This window comes from Antedon mediterranea, chromosome 4 (genome assembly GCF_964355755.1).
Source record: "Antedon mediterranea chromosome 4, ecAntMedi1.1, whole genome shotgun sequence".
Lineage (NCBI taxonomy): Eukaryota > Metazoa > Echinodermata > Crinoidea > Comatulida > Antedonidae > Antedon > Antedon mediterranea.
Genome location: NC_092673.1, coordinates 33008363 through 33022973, shown reverse-complemented (window position 1 = coordinate 33022973; position 14611 = coordinate 33008363). Strand labels below are relative to the sequence as shown.

At 34.0% G+C, this 14611-nt stretch overlaps 2 long non-coding RNA genes across 2 annotated transcripts; both read left to right on the top strand.

Moving 5' to 3' along the window:
* The first annotated feature begins 4936 nt into the window (after positions 1–4936).
* Positions 4937–8743, top strand: LOC140048002 (uncharacterized). The gene is made up of 3 exons (XR_011845025.1): positions 4937–5018; positions 5267–5311; positions 8662–8743. It is a non-coding gene; the product is annotated as an uncharacterized lncRNA (long non-coding RNA).
* A 773-nt stretch (positions 8744–9516) lies between these two features.
* Positions 9517–14596, top strand: LOC140048001 (uncharacterized). Its single transcript, XR_011845024.1, has 3 exons — positions 9517–9582; positions 14418–14481; positions 14577–14596. It is a non-coding gene; the product is annotated as an uncharacterized lncRNA (long non-coding RNA).
* The last annotated feature ends 15 nt before the right edge of the window (positions 14597–14611 follow it).

Here is a 14611-nt window from a genome sequence, read left to right as displayed (position 1 = left end):
GCTTATTAGTACAGTAAAATTATACATACTATAGTGTAACGGATCGGACAATGCTGTGGGTATATCAGTGACCGGCTGGTTTTCTCTTTCTCATAAGATAAGATAAGATAACTTTTATTGATCCTGAAAAAGGAAATTCATTGCTCGTCATAATAACAAGAAAACACAATAAAAACAAATATAGCATAAAACCATTCATATAAAAACATCAAAAAATACAAGAAAAAATTATCTTTTTGACTTTCTGTTGTACTGGATGATACCGGAGGGAATAAAGGATTTAGCATATCGATTTGTTTTCACACTGAGGAGCCTCAATCTACCACTTGGATTAAGTTGGTCTATGATCACTTTGTGGAGAGGATGAGAGGCATCGGACTCAATGCGTTCAAAATCTTTCTGGAGGTGTTCTAGGTGCACATCGGTAATGGAAGGCAGTTCTCCATTGGAGATGATTTAATAAATAAATAAGCAAAACTCTAAATAAAAACAAAACTTTTGGAAAAACTAACCTTTCACATCAGGTATTAGGGCTATATTGTTTATATATATATTGTTTGGTAGATAGTTTTTAAAGATCGAGTTTTTAAAGCTTATTCAACATTCTAAATGTTATATTATGTTTGTAGTACTGGACATAAGCAACAGTTATTACTATAAAGTTGTATACTATATTTGCTATAATATTTATAATTTATTACTGGTTGGTTATATTTAAAGCAATTTGTAATAATTACAATACTTGACAATATTTGACAACAGTCTTATTTGTGGATAATAAAAAATACATCATATTATTCATTACCAGATAGTAAAATGTGATTGCACTGTTGTGTGTAAAAATATTTTAGTGGTTCAACGTATCGTGAACTACTGAAATTAATTTGTTTTAGATATTCAACTAATCAATTATATTGATTAAAGGCATTTATTTTACGTGAACTACAATTTGTTTTAGTAATTTAACTTTTATTGAAGGCCTTTACTTTTATGTGAACTACAATGTGATCTTAGTGATTCAACTGAATCGTGAACTACAATTTATTTGTTTTAGATATTCAAATATCAATTATAAAGGCCTTTACTTTACGTGAAATACAATTTGTTTTAGTAATTTTACTAATTATTTATGCTATTTATTAATCATTTTATCAAATTTAGGTGCGATTCAATGTTACTATAGGAGACAAGGCCTACCAGGGAAACACCTTTACTGTTTATCGATTATTTCTGTTGCTTGTTCTATTTATAATTATAAATGATGTCTACTACGACCAAAATATAAGTAGGCTACGAAAGTTGTTATTTGATCATTTTGTTCCAAAATTAACAAGATGCTGTTGTCATGATATATTGTGATACAAATGTTAAAGCCCCGCTTCACTGTCACCCACGTTGATAAACTATGCTTTTGGTCTCATGGTACGGTCACGTTAGAGATTGATGACCCCTATTAACGGTTTCCTCCTGAGTGTAACGTTCAGATAATATATATAATAATATCAATATACGTATACTGTTCTTTACAATTATATTATTTGCATTTTAATGCAAATATTAAAATACCAATTGTTGTAATACCAATTGTTGTAATACCAATTGTTGAAAGTTTTTACATCATTACAGGGAGAATTAATGTACATTTTGTTTACAAATAAATAAATCTATTGAGTGACTTTTCCCCTTTACGTTCCTAACCACCGATTGCTGTCAAGTGTCCATACATCATTACTGACAGGGGACGTAATCAATCATAATTGGTATACATCACGCATCTTACCAAACTTATTTTCAGTACAGGTTCAAATCTCACACACACAAGACCGAATATAATAATTAGCCTATATTGTTCTCTATTCGTACATTTTTTGGTCGCGTGGAAGCGACTCTATAGTTCACTATGTCGGTCGGTTGGTCGGTCTGTCTGTCGGTCTGTCGGTCCGGTATCACTATGCGTTTTATCGCTTTCTGACCTTATCTTGATATCAGTTTAATCTAGCTAGGTCAATTTTTCACAGTATATTCCTTATGGCCAGGAATCAATGTGGTTATGTTTTCACGGTGCGCAATAAAAAATTACGCGGTCTACACACGATTTAACGAAATCACGTTTGTAATCATATCTTCACAACCATGAATCACAATTAAATAAAATTTGGTACTCATAAATTTCAGGGCATAAATCATCATATGGCAATACAATTACGTGCGTAGCGCATGTAACGCATGCGTACGCGCACTTAAAATTTTCAAAACTTATTTTCGATGAAATAAGAGTACGTTTCAGGCAATTTTAAGCGTTTACAAAATTTCCATGAGTGCGCATATTTTTGCGCGTGCACTGCGCGTTAAATGTTATTGCGCACTCTTTTTGCCCGATTTCTGTTTTCTTGACTTACTTTTCAACTCGAAATTACGTTATACGAGCACGTCAAAAGTGACAGGCTACGCACGTGTAAATTAAAAAAATATAAATGTTTTTAAACATTTCAACATTTTTAAACATGTTCAGTAATTTCGGTCAGTATAGTTCACTATGTCGGTCGGTCGGTCTGTCTGTCTGTCTGTCGGTCTGTCGGTCTGTCTGTCGGTCTGTCTGTCGGTCCGGTATCACTATGCATTGTAGCACGCGACTTAATGGCTGTTGGCCTTGTTAAACTCTAATTTGCTATATTACCCTGGAAGCAATATTTTTGGCGTACTTAATTTATGGACCACCATGAAACATCACAAAATAAACATACATTACTCATAAGTCATATGCATAGGTGTCACCCGGGCTTCAATTTCCAGAGCGAACCCTCTAGTGTTTTTAAATTTACACTAAAAACAAAAAAATGCAATTTTTCAGTTACAATAATCGAGTGTGTAATCATTTTTTCTCGCTGAAAGTTCACCGGTGTGTCACTATTCAACTAGAATACCCGAATGCCTGAATATAAAGACAAGAATAGTAAGTTATTTTCTAAGATATCACTCCTAATGGCCAAAACCTCAAAATTATCTATACAATTTGTAAAAAATCACACTTTTTTTTATATGCTGTTTACCAACCCTCTCAAGAAGTCATACAGAAAATATAAACATAGTATGTGAATTATTTATGAAGATACTGCATCTAAAAAATCCCAAAAAGTCTCAAATTGACTAAATAATCTAAATTTTTCAGTTTTTCTCACATACAGAATACGTAGATTTAAATTTGAAATTTTAGATATGTGTTTATAATCCACTTGACTACCCACATGGTAAATATATAATAACACTTGGTCAAGTGTTTGTAATGTTATTACTACATACAAATTGGTCCAGACCTAAAAAAGTGCTATTTTTGCAGTAGGGGGTACCTTTGAGGGGCAATTGCTCGAAATTGACTGGATATTTTGTGGAGAACTTTTGATAATAGTGTGGGAAATATGTTCATTTCAAAATCTCAACTCTCAAAATCTAGGCCCCGAACGTTGGAACGAAATTCATTTTCCAGGCCTTTTTTAGCTACTGCTTACGGCCTATGTACCCAAAATGCTCATGTGCACTTTAAAGAACCTAGTACATCTTTCAAGACGTAGTAGTTATAGACCGTAGCTTACTGAGTTATTATGGGTATGGATAGTTTGACTACGTAAATGACTGTGTAGGAAGTAGGAAGCTCTGTAATTTAACAGTATGTATGGAAATTATTTCTATTTAATTCCTCCTGTCCAGGGCGAATAGGCCCTACACAAATCTTGTGTTCAGAATAATTACAAAGAAATCGTTTATCCTTTGCTTTTAACTATTTACCATCCTAATGAAAGCAAAAATTGTTATGGATAAATTTTTATGGAAGGTTTTTATTCGAAAACATGTATCAGTAAACCAATCTTTATTTTTAATTTCAGTGATTAATGAGACAATAAAATTTGAGCTAATGTTGCTGGCAACATCACTACATCTTCTAAACTACTTTTTGCAGCAAAACCAAAATGCAATAAAATGGCAAATTTGAATATGAACTTCAGGGACTTAAAAGCTAATCTTGGTGAACACTACAAGGGGGATCAGTATCGTTTGCTCAAATTCTGCCTATGCGATCACCTACCTTTCGGAGACTTCGACGAGCATGGTTTAATAGCACATGATTTGTTCAATAAACTTGAGCTAAAAGGTTACATCCTACCTACTAATGTCAACCTGTTGTTAGACATTGTGAAACTGACACAAATTAAGGCTGCTGAAGATCTTGTACTAGAGTATATGAAGACAAACAGAGTTCATAATACTGATATACAACCATTGTCACCATACCGGAGAAGGCTATTTAAAGCCTTACAAGAAATTCAGAAAGAGAGGTTATCACAAGTTATCGCTTACTACAATCTGAGAAAGTTTCACTTCCGAAACATTTGGATTGTAGTTTTCAAACTAGAGAGTATCGGAGAATTAGCGGATGAACCACGTAAAATTGAGAACTTTGCACTTCGTCTTAACCAACGTGCAAAAAATCTACTACTTGATAGGGGTAATGTATGCACATTGTATTATTTACGATATTAAAAGGAAGCATAATGCTTTCATTAAAAAAAATACTAGTTTTGTTCCATTTTGTCTTTAGTATTTCTTTTCAAAATATGATTAATTATCATCAAACATCATTATTATCATCATTATTTACTTTGTAATTTTAGTGTTTTTCTCTTTTATAGATTCAGAACTTCCAATAACTTTTGATCCAACACCAGAATCATCCTTAAACTGGAAACATCCTCTCCTTGGAGAATATTTCAGAAATGTATGTCCATCTGTTCATCTAATTAAGAGTACATTGAACATGTATCCAACCTCACTATTACTTTATCTAAACATAAATGATCAATCTGGCTTATTAACATTAATGGATATACATTCAAATAAAAAGCTTCTCAAGAGTTTAGTAGGCATCATTGATCCACAGCATCAGCAAATGGCTATAGATAATTGGACGACAGACATTAAACCAATCGATTACACAGTTGCTTTAAGAGAACTGCAGAAAAAGGGTGAGCTTTGATATTTTTATATTTTAAATACGGTATTATATTGGTGGTTCGATCATGCATGTCTTTGCCGTTCCATGATGTGCATTGCAATAATAGTACTGTACTATTATTATATACTGTATTGGTTAGGTTTTTTCACACATGCAGAGATATAGCAGCCAATTTTCATTATTTATGTTTCAAATTTAGTTATTGATGCATACACACATTTTTCAGTAAATGTAAATAGATTTTTTTTTATCTTCCAGATGGCCAATCACCCGACATTGATCTGGAAGCATGTCAATGTAAAGGTATTGTGCTTATATTTATGTACTTCGTATTTTAGTACATTTTACAGTTAATTAAAGGTAGTCCCGGATGCAAGATTTAATTTATTTACATACTAGTTGGGCCCATCACAAAATATTAACCAATCAGGACGTGTATATATAGATTACATCTTGGGTTACGTCATTGCATAAATTAGGACAGGGGGACATAAATCGTATCAACGGTTTTCGGCAAGCCAATTTGTGTGGCACACTTGTAAAGACTAAGGTCTTCGATGTTTTTTAAAATAGTATTTAGAATTTCCGTTATTTAGGAAATAGGCCGGCTATCTTAAAATTATACAATATTCTGATTGGCTAATATCTTGTAATGCCCCAACTATCCTGTAGGTAAAAATATCGCCAGCCGGGCTTAAAATATCTATCGTTTATTATAAAATAACACATTGATAATACTCCTTATTTGTCGACAGTGAAGAAGCAACACGAGCGTCACCCCCCCGCCCCTTTAAAAATAAATAAATAAATGTCACATAATAATTATAGTCATTCATCAAAAATCAAGTCATCCAAAAATTATAGATAGAAAAAAAAAATCCTGATAAACCGTAATTTATAGGGAAGCAATGTCAGCTCATGGACTGGAAGAAAGCAGAAAGGCAAACGAAATATAAAGTAACTATAGACCAATTTCAGTAGTTTGTCATGTTTCTAAATTTCTGGAAAGAATCATACAGAATCAATTAACGGATTATTTAAACAAATTCAACTTAATAACTATATAGACCAATATGCATTTAGAAAAGACCATTCAACAATGACTTACTTGCATAGAGTGATCGATGAATGGATTGAATCTTTAAATGAGCATGAAATGATCGGAACATGTTTTTTAGATATCTCCAAATGTTTCGACACTGTTGATCACGCTCTGCTATTGGAACAAGCACGAATGTGCGATACTCGGGGTACAGCAAAAGAAGCTGTAATGACATCATAAGACACATACACATAAATAACCTCGCTACCAAATACAGCTATTTTTTGCTATTTCCGGGAGCAGAAATGACGTCACAATATCATAAATAGGTTTTACTGTATATATTCTTATTTTCCAAGTCAAGACCTTTGAAATGTCACCAAACACGGCTATATTACGACGAAAATTGTCTGGCACCAAGGTACCATCTTCGAGACGTCATATGGCTGCATCCGGTTTGAAATTAAACAAGGCCATATAGATGGCTGCAGTCGCGTGCTCAAGTTAATGTTTACAGACCGACCGACCAACCAATCGACTATACTATACACGTGACGTGCTCATATAACGTAATTTCGAGTTGAAAAGTGAATAAAATATGATGATATTATTAAAGAAAGGTTGTAAAACAGAAATCGGGCAAAAAGAGTGCATATTAACATTTAACAAAATCTGCGCACTTATGGCAATTTTTTAAACGCTTAAAATATATATATATATATTTCATCAAAAATAAATTTTGAAAATTTTGAAAATTTTAAGCGTGCGTACGCATGCTTTACATGCGCTACGCACGTAATTGTATTGCCATATGATGATTTATGCCCTGAAATTTATGAGTACCAAATTTTATTTGGCATGTGATTCATGCTGGTGAAGATATGATTACAAACGTGATTTCGTTAAATCGTGCGTAGACCCACCGCGTAATTTTTTATTACGCACCGTGAAAACATAATCACATCGATTCCTGGCCATAAGGAATATACTGTGAAAAATTGACTTAGCTAGATGAAACTGTCAAGACAAGGCCATATACAAGTTAGTGTTTACCGACCAACCGACCAACCAACCGACCGACATAGTGAGCTGTAGAGACTAAAAATACGGCTCTATAGCTTTGAGGAAATGTTCCTGTAGTATATTCATGCCAAATCCCAGCTCAATACTACAACGAATAAGGGAGGAGTACTTTATAAATTTTTTATTTTCGATTGGTACCATGTTTATGACGTCATAATTCTGCATCCGGTTGAAGTACGAGCATTTTATCTCTATAGCTTTGTTCACCTATTACCCTAGTATATGCATGCCATGTTTTAGAGCCGCGTAAAAAACTAGTAGGACTTGAAAGTTGGCTCAATAGTGTCCAGATGGAGAGGATGAGAGAGTCCTAAACTCGGGTACCCGAGTAAAAAGTACGAAACTACGGTATTATGAATAATGAGATTAAATGTTTTGAAAATTACATTAGTGAAAGAGAACAGGTTGTTAAATATGATAATAAGATATCAGAAAAAAGAAACATTGAAATCGGAATACCACAAGGACATAATATAAATTAAAAATAGATATGCAATACTCGATATTGTAAACTTGAAGCTCTTCTAGGAAATCAGTGTATTGAAAATGTTTCACATATTAGGTACTTAGGACTCGAAATTGATGACAAGCTATCTTGGAAGCACCATATTACAACGGTAACAAAAGCTGTCTGTGCAAAATTAAATTTACTATCTAGGTTTTTATACAATTAAAAATAAACATTTAATGAGAACATTATACCTAATTACAAACAATTTAAATTATAAAACGACGCGTGGTGACGTGATATAATGAATTATCTATCTTAGAAAACATTTCAAATATAAGAAGAAATTATGCGATATCATGTTTAATGTTCAAATGTTGGCACTGCACCTTCAAGACTATGCAATGATATAGAAATTGTGTTCGATAAACATGGACATAATACTAGGCAATCCAATACTCTTAATAATTATGGTTTCCCCTAACCCTAATGTAAAAATAATGAGGACTTCACTAAAATTCGCCGACGCTCATGTATGGAATGATCTACTGCAAGAAGTTAAAGAATCATCCAAATTGTAAACAAATATTTCAATATAAATCCTCACTATTTTAACATTTTGAGAACAGTTATATTGATAATGATTGTATGTGAGGATTCATTTCAGAAATTGTCTTTTAAAACTATTTTATTGCTTCTGTTTAAGTCACTACCTGTACCTTGTCCAATTACAAATGTGTTTTATTCTTTTTTTGTATTTTCACTCCTTTTATCATAAATGTACATATATTTTTTACTTTATTTGTTATTTTACCGTTTAGCAAGTTTTAAAGAATTGTATATGCATGTTTTTAACCTTTTATTTTCTATAAACCAGATTATATGTAAAGCAGGTGCTCCATCATTATCCTTTATCCTGTATGAATATAAAATTAAATATCTTTTTTAAATAAAATAAAATATGTTTTACATTTTAAAAAAAACGTGAATAATTAAACTATTAAATAGTTTTTTTAGCCTAATCTTTATTGTTCATGTTCTTACATCTTTAGTATAAGAGTTTCACGTTTTGTTTTTAAGGTGTGCAGTTAATATGATATCTGAGTAGAAATCAAAGTTCAAACTGGACATCATCGCCTATCAATTTATTTTTTGCTGGAGTGTATAAGCTTGCTGATTTTTTCAAGCGTGAACATAATGTAGACTCTATTTCAGCAGAATCTGGATCTTTAGTGTTACGCGTAGCTGCATATGACACTAAAGCATTGGAAGACCTGTGGGAAGTGTATGCAAGTGGAAAGTTGCACAAAGTTTTAGCAACAAAAATAGTAGACGAATTCCAGCGACAAGAGGTTATTGATGTTACAATTCGTTACAAGTTTTTTTGTTCTGCTGTGAGAAAACTGAAGGAAATAGGTAAGAAATTTCAATTAAATATTTCTATTTCAGATATTGGATTTGTAACTAAAATTAAAATGTGCTTATAAATGAAACCATTTTTTTAGCCGCCATTTTGTAAAGGCGCGAATAAAGTTTCTTGTTACTTTTGACTCATTATTGGTATCTAAGCGTAGGAATTGGGGTATACGACGAAAAATGAGTAACTAGAGATTCTTTAACGTGTGATTGGCCTAAAGTTTTTCACCCACTTTTATAATCATTTACAGTAACATCTGCAACAAAGGACGTACAGTATTACTTTTATGTGCGTGATTGTGAAACAAATAGCAAAATCCATTTTGTTTGAAGGTTTGCGTTAAAAAACATCAGCAGTTCATTTCAGAACAATATACACGTGGTGTATTGCAAACTTATATCAACATAACATCCCCCTTTATTCAAAACTTTTTATATTGTGTTTTTCTCGGATTTTTTTTTTCTTTTTTAATGAGAATTGTAAAATGTAATTTACACATGATTGGTTATATTAAACAGAGGAATCGGACCAAGCAAAAATAGCTTCTGCGGAGTTGGCAACTACAAGTAAACAAGAAGAAAAAAGTGAGTAAAGAAACTTGAACGTGTTGTTAGCCTAAAGTTTTCACCAATTTTTATAATAAATACCGGTACCCATCTGCAACGAACAACGTACAGTATTACTATTGTCTGTGTGATTGGGGAAAATAGCAAAATTTCCCCTTTTCAAACTGTTTATATAAATGTTTTTCTATGGTAATTTTTGTATTGTAACTGAAAGCTACACATTTATATTTTAGGTTCTGGTCCGTTGTCACCTGGCCTTTTGCCACTCGGCCTATTATCCACCCGCCCTTTCCTCATAATGTCTTTTGCCACACGTCCATTTCGCCACCCGGCCTTTTGCCACCCGGCTTGTTGCCACCCGGCCGCATTATTTTTTCCTAATAGGTTAAGGCATACGCTATAGAGGGCGTGAATATTCACGAGGCATGCGTGAGATCATGACGTCATACTTGCAAGACACACGTTTCGCGAGCGAAAGCAGATCTTGCTAGTCTTCGATAATATCAGTGAAGAGAGGCCTACTTCTTCACTGATATAATATCTATGTTTTTGTTGAGGTGTTTGTGTGTGGTGATCAATGGTGATATTCCCCTACTTCAGGTATATTAACAACATTTAATTTAATATATAACAGCACATTCCTTTATTAATTATTTGGTGTTCGTTTTAACTACCCTATGACGAGGAGTAGGTAGGTCTAGGACTAGGACCAACAAAGTTTATTTAACAAGTAAAATGGCTTCTTAATCTTAGGGCCTAGGCCCGTTTTATATTGTATTGTATATTTAAAATGTAGGCTAGCTATATATAATTATATGCTATAGGCCCATACTTACTATATATTTTATTTAATTGTTGAGATTGCTTATATTTTTTAACTTTAAAAATAGGCGTGGTTTGAACGGAAAATCTACATCTGCAACATACACATTTTTCTTTTTGGGGAATGATATTGCCTGAAATTGAACTTTTTATTACAAATTAAATACCATAAAAATACCTAGGATAATTACCACCAGGTCGTTTTTGAAAATTATAAAATATAGATAATATTAAACATTGAATGTGGACCACAGGAAGGTAACAACAGTTCTTGCTAATTCTAGAGGTTTGTGGTTTTTAATTAATTAATTTAATTTCTAATATGTACATTGTTAGATGTCAAGAAATAACTATTTTACAAACATAAGCAACATTTGTAACGTTTCTTTTCGTGCATTAGCAGTTCTAGCGCGACAAGATATCAACATTTTTCGATTATCGTGTGGGAACTATTTCTAAGTTTTTCCGTCACATCATGAATATTCATAAATGCACAGACTCTATAGTTTCTTTCCTAATAGAAAAAAATAATGCCACCCGGCCTGTTACCACCTTAGGTATGTTGTCACCCGGCCTTTAGCCACCCGGGCCTTAGCCATCCGGCCATTTGCCACCAGGCCAATTGCCACCCAGGCCATTTGGCACCCGGCCAATTGCCACCACCGGCCATTTGCCACCCGGCCTGTTGCCACCCAGGCCACTTGCCACCTAGGCCATTTGGCACCCGGCCAATTGCCACCACCGGCCATTTGCCACCCGGCCATTTGCCACCCAGTGATTGCGTCTATGGGCTAATATATATTATATGTTTATACTTTTCCCCGCTCTCAGTACAATTTTGAGTCTGAGGGAGCCACTTTTTGAAACATTCTGGGATACCACTGTATATGACCAATATTTATATATACAATATTTTGGGATTAAAAAAAAATCTGATATCACGATATAGAGATAATGAGTTTTTTAAATTGTTTATACGAATTGTTTTGTGACGGTCAATTGAAGATACTCTAACCCTTAAGGAAATTAACGAACGTGTCATAATATAATGTGGAGAAAATGAGGAATGACTGAATACAGTCTTTCTATGACCTTCGGTCATCAGCCTTTTTAGTCGTATGTAACGCGACTCTATAGCTCACTATGTCGGTCGGTCGGTCGGTAGGTAAACATTAACTCAAATTTGCACACAGGACTGCAGCCATCTATATGGCCTTTTTCCCCAGGTGTTAACATTGATATCCATGGCCTTCAAGTCTCTTTTACATGCATCTTTGAAACGCAAAAAAAGATCGTTTGCAATTCGCTAGCTCACCCCACAGCATAACCTTTGGAGTTCTTGTATCATCCATTCTTCTGACATGACCAAGCCATCGTAGTCTTCGCTGTCGAATTAATGTAAACATCGAAGGAATGCCACATCTATCAAGGATACTGTTGTTTGTTACCCTGTCCTGCCATCTGATATTTAAGACATTTAGTTTCTTTTCTGGTCTAGCATAGGTTGTTCACGATTCAGCTCCATACAAAAAGGACACTAATGACACATGCCATATACAATTTGATCTTCATACACAGTCACTCTAATATTTTTGTTTTTTCAAACACGTACAGACAACTGACTAAAACTACTAGAAGATCTTCCGATTCGAATGTTTAGTTCGCAATCAAGAGAGTTACTATTAGTTATAACTGGACCAAGGTAAGACAATTTCCAGTACAGTTTCCAGAAAAATTGTTTTGGCCAGTTGGTTTGGCCGGGGTGTACAGCTTGCCAATAGATCTACAATGCAATCAAACTCCTTCCATATGATTATGGTAAAAAAGCTCTTTGGAGGACGACTGCAAAGTAAATCCCAAAGAGTAGAGGGTCAAGAACATCTTCTGTTCTGTTCTGTTTTGTTCCTCTCTCGACATCAAATGAGTCAGACACTGCATAATTGTACTTGACAGTAGGTTGCATTCTTTCATGGAAGGATCGGATAATATTTATTGGAGTAGGTGGACATCCAATTTTCCTTAGGATTTCAAATAGACAGTCTCTATTAATAAGGTCAAACGCCTTAGTGAGATTGATGGATAACAGATCGATACACATTTTTCCTGCAGCTTCCTAATAGAGAAAATCATATCAATGGTATATCTTCCAGAGCAAAAACCACATTGAGATTCTTTTCGCAGCTAAAGGCAGCAGACGTTGTAAAGAGACCAACAGAAACTAATAATCTCATGCAGATGATGTACGAGTCTGGCCACCTGCTTTAACAATTTCAGTTGGTATACCACCAGCCTTGCCTGAAGATTACCATTTCGGTCTTAAAATTGTGCTGTTTTCTTTCTACACATGCCCTTCAAGTACCCTGTGTCAGCATCTTGTTTTCTCTGAGCACTAAGTTCTTCCCAGTACTTGTTAATGCACTGGCGCACAACTCATTGCACATCTGCCCTGGCTAAACGTAGGAGCAAGATTATGCCGTGTAGTCTTGTAAGCTAACAGAGCTGTAGGTTTCTTCTCAATGACAGGCAGGAACTTTTCATACTTTTCTTTAAACCAATCTGGGTTGTTTTTGATCTTCTTACCAAACACAGTCATAAATTGCAGTTTTCATTTCCCCCCAGTATTCTTCAATATTTTTGCACTCATCTTGCATAGAAAGATGTTGTGCTAAATTTTCAAACTTTGCATCTTTATCAAAGAGGGTGTTGTTGAACCAACTTGTTACCACCGCCAATGTAGAAAATGCCAGCTAATCTTGAAGCAACCGTTAACGTAGAACAATCCACCGCTAATGTAGTGAAACCTCCAGCTTAAGCAGTTAATACAAAATCAACACCAGCTAATGTAGAACGGTCAATGTAGTAACGAAAATTGCTTGACAGCTAATGTAGTTACTATCACAGCAAATTTAGAAAATGTTATATATTTTACAAATCTATGTCTAAATAATGTGCAAATGCGTTTCTTTACGCGATCACCTCTCTAAAACGACCGTCGTAAGCAACCATCCTTAGCTACAACCTATCTTACGTGAGGTGGTACAGGCAAGCGTCGGAATTCCAAAAAGTTAAAAATAAAACAATACATTGAAAAGCGATATTTTTGGCAACCGAGTCATTTGCAGCTGGGATGTTCTAAGGCCTGATGTTGTCTCTGCGGCCTTTGTTGCATCTTTTTTTTTTAAAGAAGAGAACCCGTCACATTGAAACTTCAAGCATTTAGGAATATATTAATGCTGAAACTATAAAAAAAAGTTAATGACGGTTATTATTTAAAAAACTAATCTGGAATACACACTGAGAGGCTCGTCCACCACCACTCCCCAACCTTTGTGAGTTAAGAAACAGTTTTGAGAATAATATGGCCTTTTAATTGACCGGAAATTAGGCCTAAGTAAAAATCCTATCAAAGTTCCAACTTGGAATTAATGGATTGAGCCGATGCGAGATTTCAGTGGAGGGACCATGATTGAGGATGAGGCAAACAAAATATTAATTGGCCGAACCTTATGTTCAGGTGGTTCAAAATAGCAATGATACATCGGCCGATGCAAATTTTATTTACTATTTTATGATCTAATTTGGATTTGCACTGTATAGTTTAAACTTTGTAAAGTGTACAACCACACTGTCTCGCCTCCTTCCCAAATGTCATGTTATAATATGTCAAACAGACCAAATTTAAGCTATTTCTGAATTTTTCACTTTAAAAATATGTCCTAATTTTCTTTCAGAAAACGCTTATAACTTGCTGTGTTTTAAATCATAAAAGTCTATACAAACCTTTATCTTTTAATTTTTTGGCCATAAAATATGACAATACACAACAAAAAATAATACTTTATGTTATTAGGAACTCTTTCAATTCTAGTTCTCTAATGTATTTATGTTCATTTATGTTTCAAACTCAAGCGACGGTGCCGGATGTGGATCTGAATTAAACCTTTTTACAATCTCCAAATAGATAAAAAACAATTTTTGAATTGATAACGATAGATACATAAAACAAATCCAAAGTGTTTTTCTATTTTAAGATTTTAAACCCGTAATCATACCTTTACTGAGGACGACAGAAGTACCTTTGCAGAAGAATGTAGAGTAAGTTAAAATGTGGAATTAATTAATAAATAAGTATTTGCCGTTGGGATCATCATATTTATCATGTTTATTCATCAAACTCGTTGTACTTTCAGTTCTTTAGATGAAAGAGAAGATAAAATTAACATAC